Source organism: Cebus imitator, unplaced genomic scaffold, assembly GCF_001604975.1.
Source record: "Cebus imitator isolate Cc_AM_T3 unplaced genomic scaffold, Cebus_imitator-1.0 Scaffold122, whole genome shotgun sequence".
In the NCBI taxonomy this organism is placed as follows: Eukaryota; Metazoa; Chordata; class Mammalia; order Primates; family Cebidae; genus Cebus; species Cebus imitator.
The window spans coordinates 3,880,207-3,889,859 of record NW_016107437.1 but is presented as its reverse complement, the minus strand read 5'-3'; the positions used below and the strand labels follow the sequence as shown (position 1 = coordinate 3,889,859).

At 44.2% G+C, this 9,653-nt stretch overlaps 1 protein-coding gene across 2 annotated transcripts in view; it reads right to left on the bottom strand.

The window, feature by feature from the left end:
• Window positions 1-9,653, bottom strand: part of SHISA9 (shisa family member 9) — a 341,549-nt gene that overhangs the window by 149,977 nt on the left and 181,919 nt on the right. The gene's annotated exons all lie outside the window — the stretch shown is intronic.

Sequence of the window (9,653 nt, the reverse complement as noted above, 5' to 3'; positions counted from 1 at the left end):
TGAGCGTTGCTCAGATCAGCAGCCCCAACTTCAAGAGATGCAAACTCAAAAGCCCTCGGGGAGGAAGGGGATGGGCAGGGAATGTAAACAAGTAAAGTAAACTGCCAGGTGAGTAGGGAGCACATCCCTGCATCTGCAAGAGGCAGCCATTCTCATCTATGCAGGATGGTATGGGCCTGGTATGGCCAGAATCTCCTGATACTTTGCATCAAGAGAAGCTCACATCTAGAATTTAGTGTGAAGTCTTCTTCCTCCTTTTTATTTACTTACTTAGTTTTAATTGACAAATAATAATTGTGCATATTCCTTTACATCTGTTGGAATGGCTATTATCAAAAAGACAAACGACAGCAAGTGTTGGCGAGGATGTGGAGAAAAGGGAACCCTTATCTCCACTGTTGGTAGGAACAGAAGTTAGTACAGCTACTATGGAAAACAGTATGGAGGTCCCTCAAAAAATACAATGACCCTATGATACAGCAATCTCGCTTCTGGGTATATAAGCAAAGCAGCAGTATGAAACCTTTTGATTTTTGAAAGCCAACAAGTAGCTTAAAACAGTTTTTTAAACAAGACCATCAACCCAAACACAGCATGATTGTTGGCCAGACTGGCCTGAGGCCTTCATTCTGGTAAACTGGCACCAGCCAGTCTATCTCCACTGGGTTTTCATATGTGTGTTTTTTCCCAGTATATATTTCTTTAATCCAGCCTTAATGAGGTATGACTGAAAAATTAAAATTGTATGTATTTGAGGTAAACAACTTGATGTTTTGGTAGACATATGTATTGTGACATAATCACCACAGGAGAGTTAGTTATTATATCCTTTTGTTTCTTTGTGTGAGAACACTTAAGACCTACCATCTCGGCAAATCTCAAGTATATGTATAGTACTGTTAGCAAAGGTCACATGACTGTACATAAGATCTCCAGAGCTCATTCATCTTGCGCAACTGAAACCTGCTACCTCTTGGTCAGTATCTCCCCACTTCCCTCTCCCCACAGCCCCGGAAACATAGACACACCTGAAAGCATGATGCTAAGAAAAATAAGCCGGTCATTGAAAGACAAACATTGCAGGATCCCACATAGATGTGGAATCTAAAATAGCCAAACTTAGGCCAGGCATGGTGGCTCATGCCTATAATCCCAGCATTTTGGGAGACCATGGCAGGGCAGATCACCTGAGGCCAAGAGTTCGAGACCAGCCTGACCAACACGGTGAAACCCCACCTCTACTAGAAATATAAAATTAGCCAGGCATGGTGGCACATGCCTATAACCCCAGCTACTCAGGAGGCTGAGGCAAGAGAATCCCTTGAACCCAGGAGGCAGAGGCTGCAGTAAGCCGAGATAACACCACTGCATTCCAGCCTGGGCAACGACAGCAAAATCCCATCTCAAAAATAAATAAATAAATTACCCGAACTTGTAGAAGGAGAGAGTAGTATTTCTCTGTTTTTAAGGACAGCTTGTGCTACCCTTTCTCCTGCAGTGTATACTTCCGGAGGCCCCAAGCAAGGAGTCAACTTCTCAATCTCTCGGACAGTCCCGAGCACATGGCCAGCCCCAGAATATAAATGAGCTGTCATTCCTGTACCAGCTACACCCACAAGGTAACAGAAGCCAAAAGGGATATTCAGACCTAAGTCCCTTGCAACCTGCTACACCAGCCCGAGGGCTATGCAGGGCACCACAGAGTCCTCCTGTGTGTGTTCTGGTCCATATCACAATTTACCATGGGCACCTTATTACAAACAACAATTTTCTAACACCAGGTCCCAAAGACCTACTCAAAAAAATAAAACAAAAAGAAGCCCAAATCCTTGTATTGAGTAAACTGGGAGTATGTTTGCAGAAAAGGTACTGCAAATATGTTTTGTCCAGCATGATGTTTAAAAAGACAAGTTGAATTACTAGCCCATATATAAATGCAGAAAATTTTTATGTTAAAATCTGCATCTCTGAGTTCTCTTGAGGAGTCAGCTCTGATGACACTGAGCTGACCTTCCTATATAACAGCCACCGGCTGGAGGTAAATTGTAGCCGTCCTTAAAGGGCTGTGTGTCCCTCACTTTGCTATGGTCCTGAGAACTCCTGCTGTGTCCCATCCAGCCAAGCTCCTGTAGGTGTCAGGATTCTTGATGCCTGCCTAAATTTTAAAAGGAAATATTCAGGAACAAAAGGCTCAGAGGTCAACAGGGAGCCTCCCAGGCTCTCTAATCTGGATTTTTCTCCAGTTCGCTGGGAGGCCCTTGGGATTTGTAAAGTATAACTCTGATCATGTTGCTTCTTGGGTCAACCCTGGGCAGTGGCTTCCAGCTCACTGGGAGAAAAAGGCAGTACACAGAAGCACCACAAGGTCTGAGACAACTGGTGACCCTAAAAGGAGGATTCGCATCTCCTGCTTCTGCCCCCGCCAACCCAGTCCCTGCTGCCCATCTGTGTCCAGCCACACTAGACTCCTCACTGATTTCAGGATGCTCGGAGCACACTCCTGCCTCAGGGCCCTTGCAGTTACTGGTGCCTCTGCTTGGAACAATTCCCAGTATCCTCACTGCCTGCTCTCTCCTCCCCATCAACTCAAGGCTGAAATGATACCTTCTCAGTGAAGTTGGCCTGGGTCAGCCTACTCAGAACCACCATTCTACTCACCCCAGCATTCTCTCTCCCCCACCCTTGTTTTATTCTTCTCCCTTTTTTGCTACCTTCTTATATATTATACAGTTTCTTTTTTACTTTGCTTATTATGGTCTTCCTGCTCCTTGAAAGTTCCATCAGAGATGTGTATGTGTCTTGTTCACTTTGATCAGAGATGAGCAACTTTTTCCGTAAAGGGCTGGAGACTACATACTGTAATCTTGTGAGCCTGTTATTGTCACAACCATGCACTTCTGTTGCAGCAGCATCGGCCATAGATGATAGGTCAATGAATCAACCTGGATGGGTTGCAGTAAAATGTTATTTGCAAAAACAGGTGGCAGCTGGGTTTGGCCTCAGGGTCATAGTTTGCCAACCCCAGATCTAGAACAGTACCTCATAGGCATTTAGTATTCAATAAATATTTGTTGAATAAATTTAGCAGCTTTTTTTTTTTTTTGAGACAGTCTCACCCTGTCACCAGGCTGCAGTGCAGTGGCATGATCTCAGCTCACTGCAACCTCCACCTCCTGCGTTGAAGTGATTCTCCTGCCTCAGCCTCCTGAGTAGCTGGGATTACAGGTGCACACCACCAAGCCCAGCTAATTTCTGTATTTTTTTTTTTAGTAGAGATGGGGTTTCACCATGTTGGTCAGGGTGGTCCCTATCTCTTGACCTTGTGATTGGCCCACCTAAGCCTCCCAAAGTTCTGGGATTATAGGCGTGAGCCACTGCGCCAACCACAGCAGCTTTTAATGTCAGTCTGTCATGTGTACACAATCCTTTTAACTACTCATCCCTTTATTTACTCTTCACAACCAGCCCATTTTGCAGATGAGGAAACCAAATCTCAGAGAAACAAAGGGAGTTGACCAAGACTGCAGATCTAACAAAAGACTGACCCAGATTTAACAGAGCTGGAAGCCTGTCTGACTCCAGAACCACCCAGCCTGTGTGAAATTCCATCTGACTCAACACTGAGCTGTGTTCTGGGAGGCAGCAACAGCACAGAGTGGATGGGAGCCCACAGCAGCTCCTTAAGGAAGAAACTTTGGACATTCTGCTCCCTGCAGCCTCCAGAAACCACTCAAGTCCTTTGGGTTGATTCCAGATGTCTTTCTCCAGGCCTCCTTCCTGTCTCATTGTAGCGTAATAGTAGCTCTTATGTTTTACAAAGAGAACCTCCCCGCTTTCTCACTTGCAGAAAACAAGATTCAAAAATTCTGAAGGCAAGATGGAAAACACAGGGCCAGCAAGACAGAGAAACATGGAGATTCCCTGGGTTCCTGGGACGTTAATGGGTATATGGCAACACAGAACACCTAATACTGAAATAGAGTTAAAGAAAAGAAGAGGGGCCATTAACTATAAGAGCTGGCATTTATGGATGCCAATAAATGCCATAATGAATCCCTGAATGGGATTTGTGGCAATCCATCAGGGAGTGTATTTTTGCACCATTTTTATGGATGAGGAAACCAAGGCTGAGAGAGGTTGTTGCTTGCTTGAGGCCCTAAATGTCACAGTCAGGATTTGAGCCCAGGATTTACATCTGTTATCAGCATTAAGAGCGTGTGCTCTGGAGTCAGCCAACCCTAGTCCAAAATCAGGGACAGGTGACTTCATCTCTCTGACCCTTCATTTCTTCTGTGAAATGGGGTGGTAACAAAGGTGTCAGATTGACACTGTTGAAAGATGCTGCAAATGTAAAGCACGAGACACAGTGGCTCACACAGAGGAAGTGCTCATTACTATTGACTGCATTATCATTAGTAGGAGGGCCAGAATTAGTACTACTGTGATTATTAGCTTGTTTGGTTTGACTCAGAATCACAGAATTTTCACCACTGGCCAGGACAAACTGGTGACGTATGACGCTGTCTAATATGATATTTTACTGTACTTACTTCTAAAACTATCCCTGTCCATTCCCAGTCACCCAGTGCTATTAAGCTGCACTCTATATAGGAATGACACTTCCACCAAAGTCAAAGCTCCTGAAGACTTTATAATCAGGCCAAGCATGGTGGCTTGCACCTGTCATCCCAGCACTTTGGGAGGCCAAGACAGGAGAATCACTTGAGGCCAAGAGTTCAAGCTCAGCCTGGGTAACAAAGCAAGACCCCATCTCTAAAAATAATTTATTTTGAAATAGGTAGGCATGGTGGCACAAACCTGTGGTCCTAGCTACTCGGGAGGCTGAACCAGGGGGATCACTTGAGCTCAAGAGTGACTGCGTCATTGTACTCCAGCCCGATGGACAGAGGGAAACCCCACTCAAAAAAAAAAATTCTGATCACACAATGCCACTATGATGTGGGGCATTCCACCATGTGATGGCTCATCCTGTAAAGTGCCTGCTCTCTGTTTGGGTAGATGAGCTAAGAGCATTATTCCAAGGGTCAAGTTCCTGGGTTCAAGACCAGATCTAACATCAACTCCCTGTGTGGCTTTGGGAAATTCCGTTCCCTTCCCAGGACCTCAATTCCCTCCAATGTAACATGAAGGAGAAACTAGGTAGTCTCCAAGGACCATTGTGGGGTTCTGTACAGGGATTCACTCATTCACCCATTTACTATTACTCATATAGTCATTCAACAAACAATTATCAAGTGCTGATTATGTTCCTAAGCACTTAAGCCAGAAACAGTCCCTGTCTTCATGGAGCTGAACTTCTAGCAGGGGAAAGAGACAATAAATGAGCAAATGAATATATGACTTGAGAAAATGAGATGTGCCCTGAAGAGAAATGAAGCCCAGTAGGAATACAGTGTAGGGAACAGAGGGGTCACCCTAAAACAGGTGTCAGAGAATGGCCTCTCTGAGCAGGGGAGATAAAGAGGAGTCATCCATGAGTAAGTCTCAGGAAAGAGAGAGTTCCCAGTTGAAAAAATGGCACATGCAAAAAGGCTGGGGTAAGAACAAACTTCAGATGCTCATGAAACATCAAAAGTCCAAGACGGTGGAACTGAGCAAGTAAGAAAGTCTACATCTAATTAAGTTTCAATGAATTAAATTTCCAAGATAGAATCTGCCTTGACTCCAAGGGGTTATTCATAGTAAGATTTGGGCACCATGAAAGGCCTTTGGATAACTACAAGGCCACCAAATGGGCCCTTCCAATTCTATCCAAACATTTTCTCTGCCTATTACAACCTTCCATATCTTCTCTACATTTAAGATTCAGCTTCAACATGAGTCTTGCACCAGGATCCTTCCCTGAGCCCCCAGCCCCAGATAGGTCGAAGGCCTTCCTCTGTGCCTATAGAAGCCTATATTTATCACACGGTAAATGATTAGTGGTTTAACCACTTGGCTTCCCCACTAATCTATAAGCTTCTTGAGGGCAGAGATGATATTGTGTTTGTCTCTGCATTCTGCATCACAAGGCTTAGGGCCTTGCCACAGTACACACTCAGTGCATAATCCAGTTACCTTCTGTGTATTAAGTGTCTACTATGAGCAGGACCTACACAGAGAATTTTAAGTCAACCTTCTCTCATTTAATCCTCTTAATCATCCTATGACATGGGTATTATTATCTCAACTTCATAGACATAGAAATAGAGGCTTAAAGGAGTTAAGCAACTTGCTCATCACTAACCAGCTAATACCTAGTGAAGGAGGGATTCAGACTCAAGTGTTCTTGATTCCAGCACTTTCACTCTCGACCACGAAGTAGTGGTTCTGAAAATATGGCCCTTGGACCAGCAGCAACAGCATCACCTGGAAAATTACCACAAATGGAAATTCTCGAGGCCCACCACAGACATAAGGAGTTGGAAATTCTAGGCATACGGGCCAACAACAATCTGTGTTTTAACAAGCTCTCCCACTGATGCGTGCTCAAGCTTGGGAGCCCTTGCACTAGAGTTGATTGCCTTGTTGTATAAACCCATTCACTATTTATCAAGTATTCACTAGGTACCTGATACTATGTTCAATGCTGAGAGTACACTGTTGAGAAAAGATCGTCAACAGCCCCTGCCTTTATGGAACTCCTGGTGCAGTGTTTGTTGAATGAATGTGCTATCCTCTCATACTTGGAAACCCAAGGGTCGAGTTTCATAAAATGAAGATGGTCTAGACTGTAGTCCTTTTCCTTGATATGTGGCAAGTATTATGCTGAGACTCATGGGAGCTAGAACAGTCCTGAGGAGGATACTGGAAGCCACCCCCCTTACCATCACCACTTCCCTTTTTGTTTTTCCTACCCTGGCCCAGTGAAGTGATCACACATGAGTATGTCCCCTCTACTCCGCCTCTGTCGCTCATTGCTTCTTCCTCATTTAATTAAGATGTGTAACCTCTGCAGAATGTAGCGGATCTGGCAACACAGAAACAAAACAGCAAAGCTGACCACTTCCCCGCATTCTCAGCTGACCTTCAAAGAACGAAGGCTGATTGCTTATTGTAGGCTGATGGGCAGAAATATGAATAAAAAGTATTTCAAGTAGACTAGACACCTGTCAATCTCCTTCTGAGAAACAGCCTCCAAATACAAGTTGCCCACAAGTATGGCCAGGAACAACGATTGCTCAGAAAATTCTCTTCTTCTCTCTCGGTTATCCTTGGAGCCTTGAAAGCATTTGACAAATCATTGAACCTATGAAGTTTTCTCTGTCAAGGAGGAAGAAAGTGGCTGATGACATCTAAAGACAGAAGCAGAGGAGGAAAGGGAAGGAATATCTATTTACTGAGGACCTACTGTTTGCCAGTAGGCAATAATTTTTATAACACTCTTACACAGTTAAATTGCTATCTCTATTTGAAAACAGTAAAAAGACTCAAAGAGGTTAAGTGATTTGCCCAAGGATACACAGCTAGTAAGAAGCAAAGCTTGAATCCAACCCCAGGTCTGCTTAACCACAAAGGTCATGCTCTTTTGGACAATGTAACACTTTTTCCCCTCATTTGACCCAAAACAAAGTCTACAAGCCCATCAGGAGTCAGATCTAGAAGAGTCCTTCACCAGGGAAAATATATTTTATCTCTGACTTCGAAAGTATAAATCTCATTTAATAGAAGAAACGGTATGTGTGGTATTGACAATGAGACAAAATGGAATTAAAGCTGGCTTTCCCTCCGACTTTGAGAAAATATTCAGAGTAAGTTTTTCTATTTTAGGCACAGTTACAACCAGAGCAGTCAAAGGGAATTAGTTTGGGGGATTTTTTTTTATTTTATTTTTGCCTAGTCATCTGTAAACAAGATCTATTAAAATAATTAAATGCAAATTCGGTAATTTCCGCAACATTTAACTCAAAAATAGCAGATTTTGTAAGAATGGGTATATTCAGCACCACACTGGCTCTTAGCTTTACTTTTGTTTAATGGCCTATTTTAAAGTCATCATCCAAGGATGGGAAGTTGCCTGTTTTGTCAACTGTTCTGTGCAGTTCCGAGGTGGGGAGAAAAACTGCCTCCTCTCCCCACAATGCAAATCAGAGGAGCACAGTTGGGAAATTTGTCATACTTTAGCTTATCTCCTTTCTTGTGACAATGACAACCTTTTCTTTCCCAGCGTCTCTTCTGCTGGCACCGTGGCAAAGGACAAAGAGAGAATGGAAAAGTACCAAGACACCGGGACCCCAGCAGCCTCCTTGCATGGGAGACCTGTGGAAGGGCCGACTTCTGTTGGGACCCTCCGTCAGTGAAGGTGGTTGGGAGGCAGGCAGAACGATGGGAAAGGCAGACAAGGAGTAAGGAGCCCACACCAGGGGAGGGGCGAGCCACACCTATTTAAGTCCTATGGTGGCTCCCTTCTGCCAGAGGAGCGAATGTCTGAGTCAGCAACAATTGCCTCTGAACTAGTTTGCCCTGTCACTGTGTATTTATAGGCCTCACAGTGCTGTGTGGTATACTCAGAGAGGCCCTGCTCAGTAAAGACACAAAGGCATGCAAAGGCAGAGGGGGTGGAGGTCAACGAAGCAAAATACCACACTCCTGAGGAAATCCTCAAATCACACACCTGGGCACCTGGACAAAAATCCAGGGCTAAACTACAGCACCAGCTACCAAAGGGAAACAAGACTTTCCCCAGAGACCTGGCTTTCTCTGGGATTTTGCTGATTTATCATCTGCCCCACTCCTCCCCCCTCTCACACGCGCATGATACCTTGATTTCAGTAGTTAAGTCACTCCTTGCAGTCCTTATCTAGAAATCCATGACAGCCTGTGCTCATGAAATCTCCTCTTGTATGGACCCTATTCCCAGGTCTGAATGGTATCTAGAAACAGTCACGAATAGCCACCATTCTGCTAACATGTATTATACTTTTGCAATGACCTTGACGTTTTGTGCATTATGCAGTTAATCCCATCCAAATCCCAGCAAGGAAAGTCTTATCATCATCCCGATTTTGGAGAAGAACAAACTGAGGCTCAAAGATGAAGTACAACTGGACCAAGGTCACCAGCTAGGAAGTGGCAGAGTTGGGTTTTTCTTAACCCAACACTTTCAGTGAGAGGCAGGCTCCACAATAGAAGTTTCTCTCATCTAAGTCATCTTGTCATCACAGGTTGAAGTGCAGTCCTAGGCCAAGACCCCGAACAAGAAGTGTGCAGCCACCTGAGCTGGCTGCCCCATGTTCCTCACCCTTTCCAACTCCTCTGCTGCCAACAGGACCCAGGACTCCATGCCCAGAGAAACTTGAAAACTACATCCCTTTCCATAGCAGATCAGTATTTCCACAAATGGGTTTTGGTGTCAAAAAGTGTTAGGTTCGTATCATATCTCTAATGGTCATACAATCTTTAAAAGTCTGGTTCTTAGAGAACTATAAACCACTGCTCAAGGAAATAAGAGAGGACACAAACAGATGGAAAAACATTCCATGCTCATGGTCAGGAAGAATCAATGTCGCAAAAATGGCCAAACTGCCCAAAATAATTTATAGATTCAATGCTATCCCCATCAAACTACCAAAGACTTTCTTCATACAACTGGAAAAAACCAGCTCAAACTTCATATGGAACCAAAAAAGAACATGCATAACCAAGACAATCCT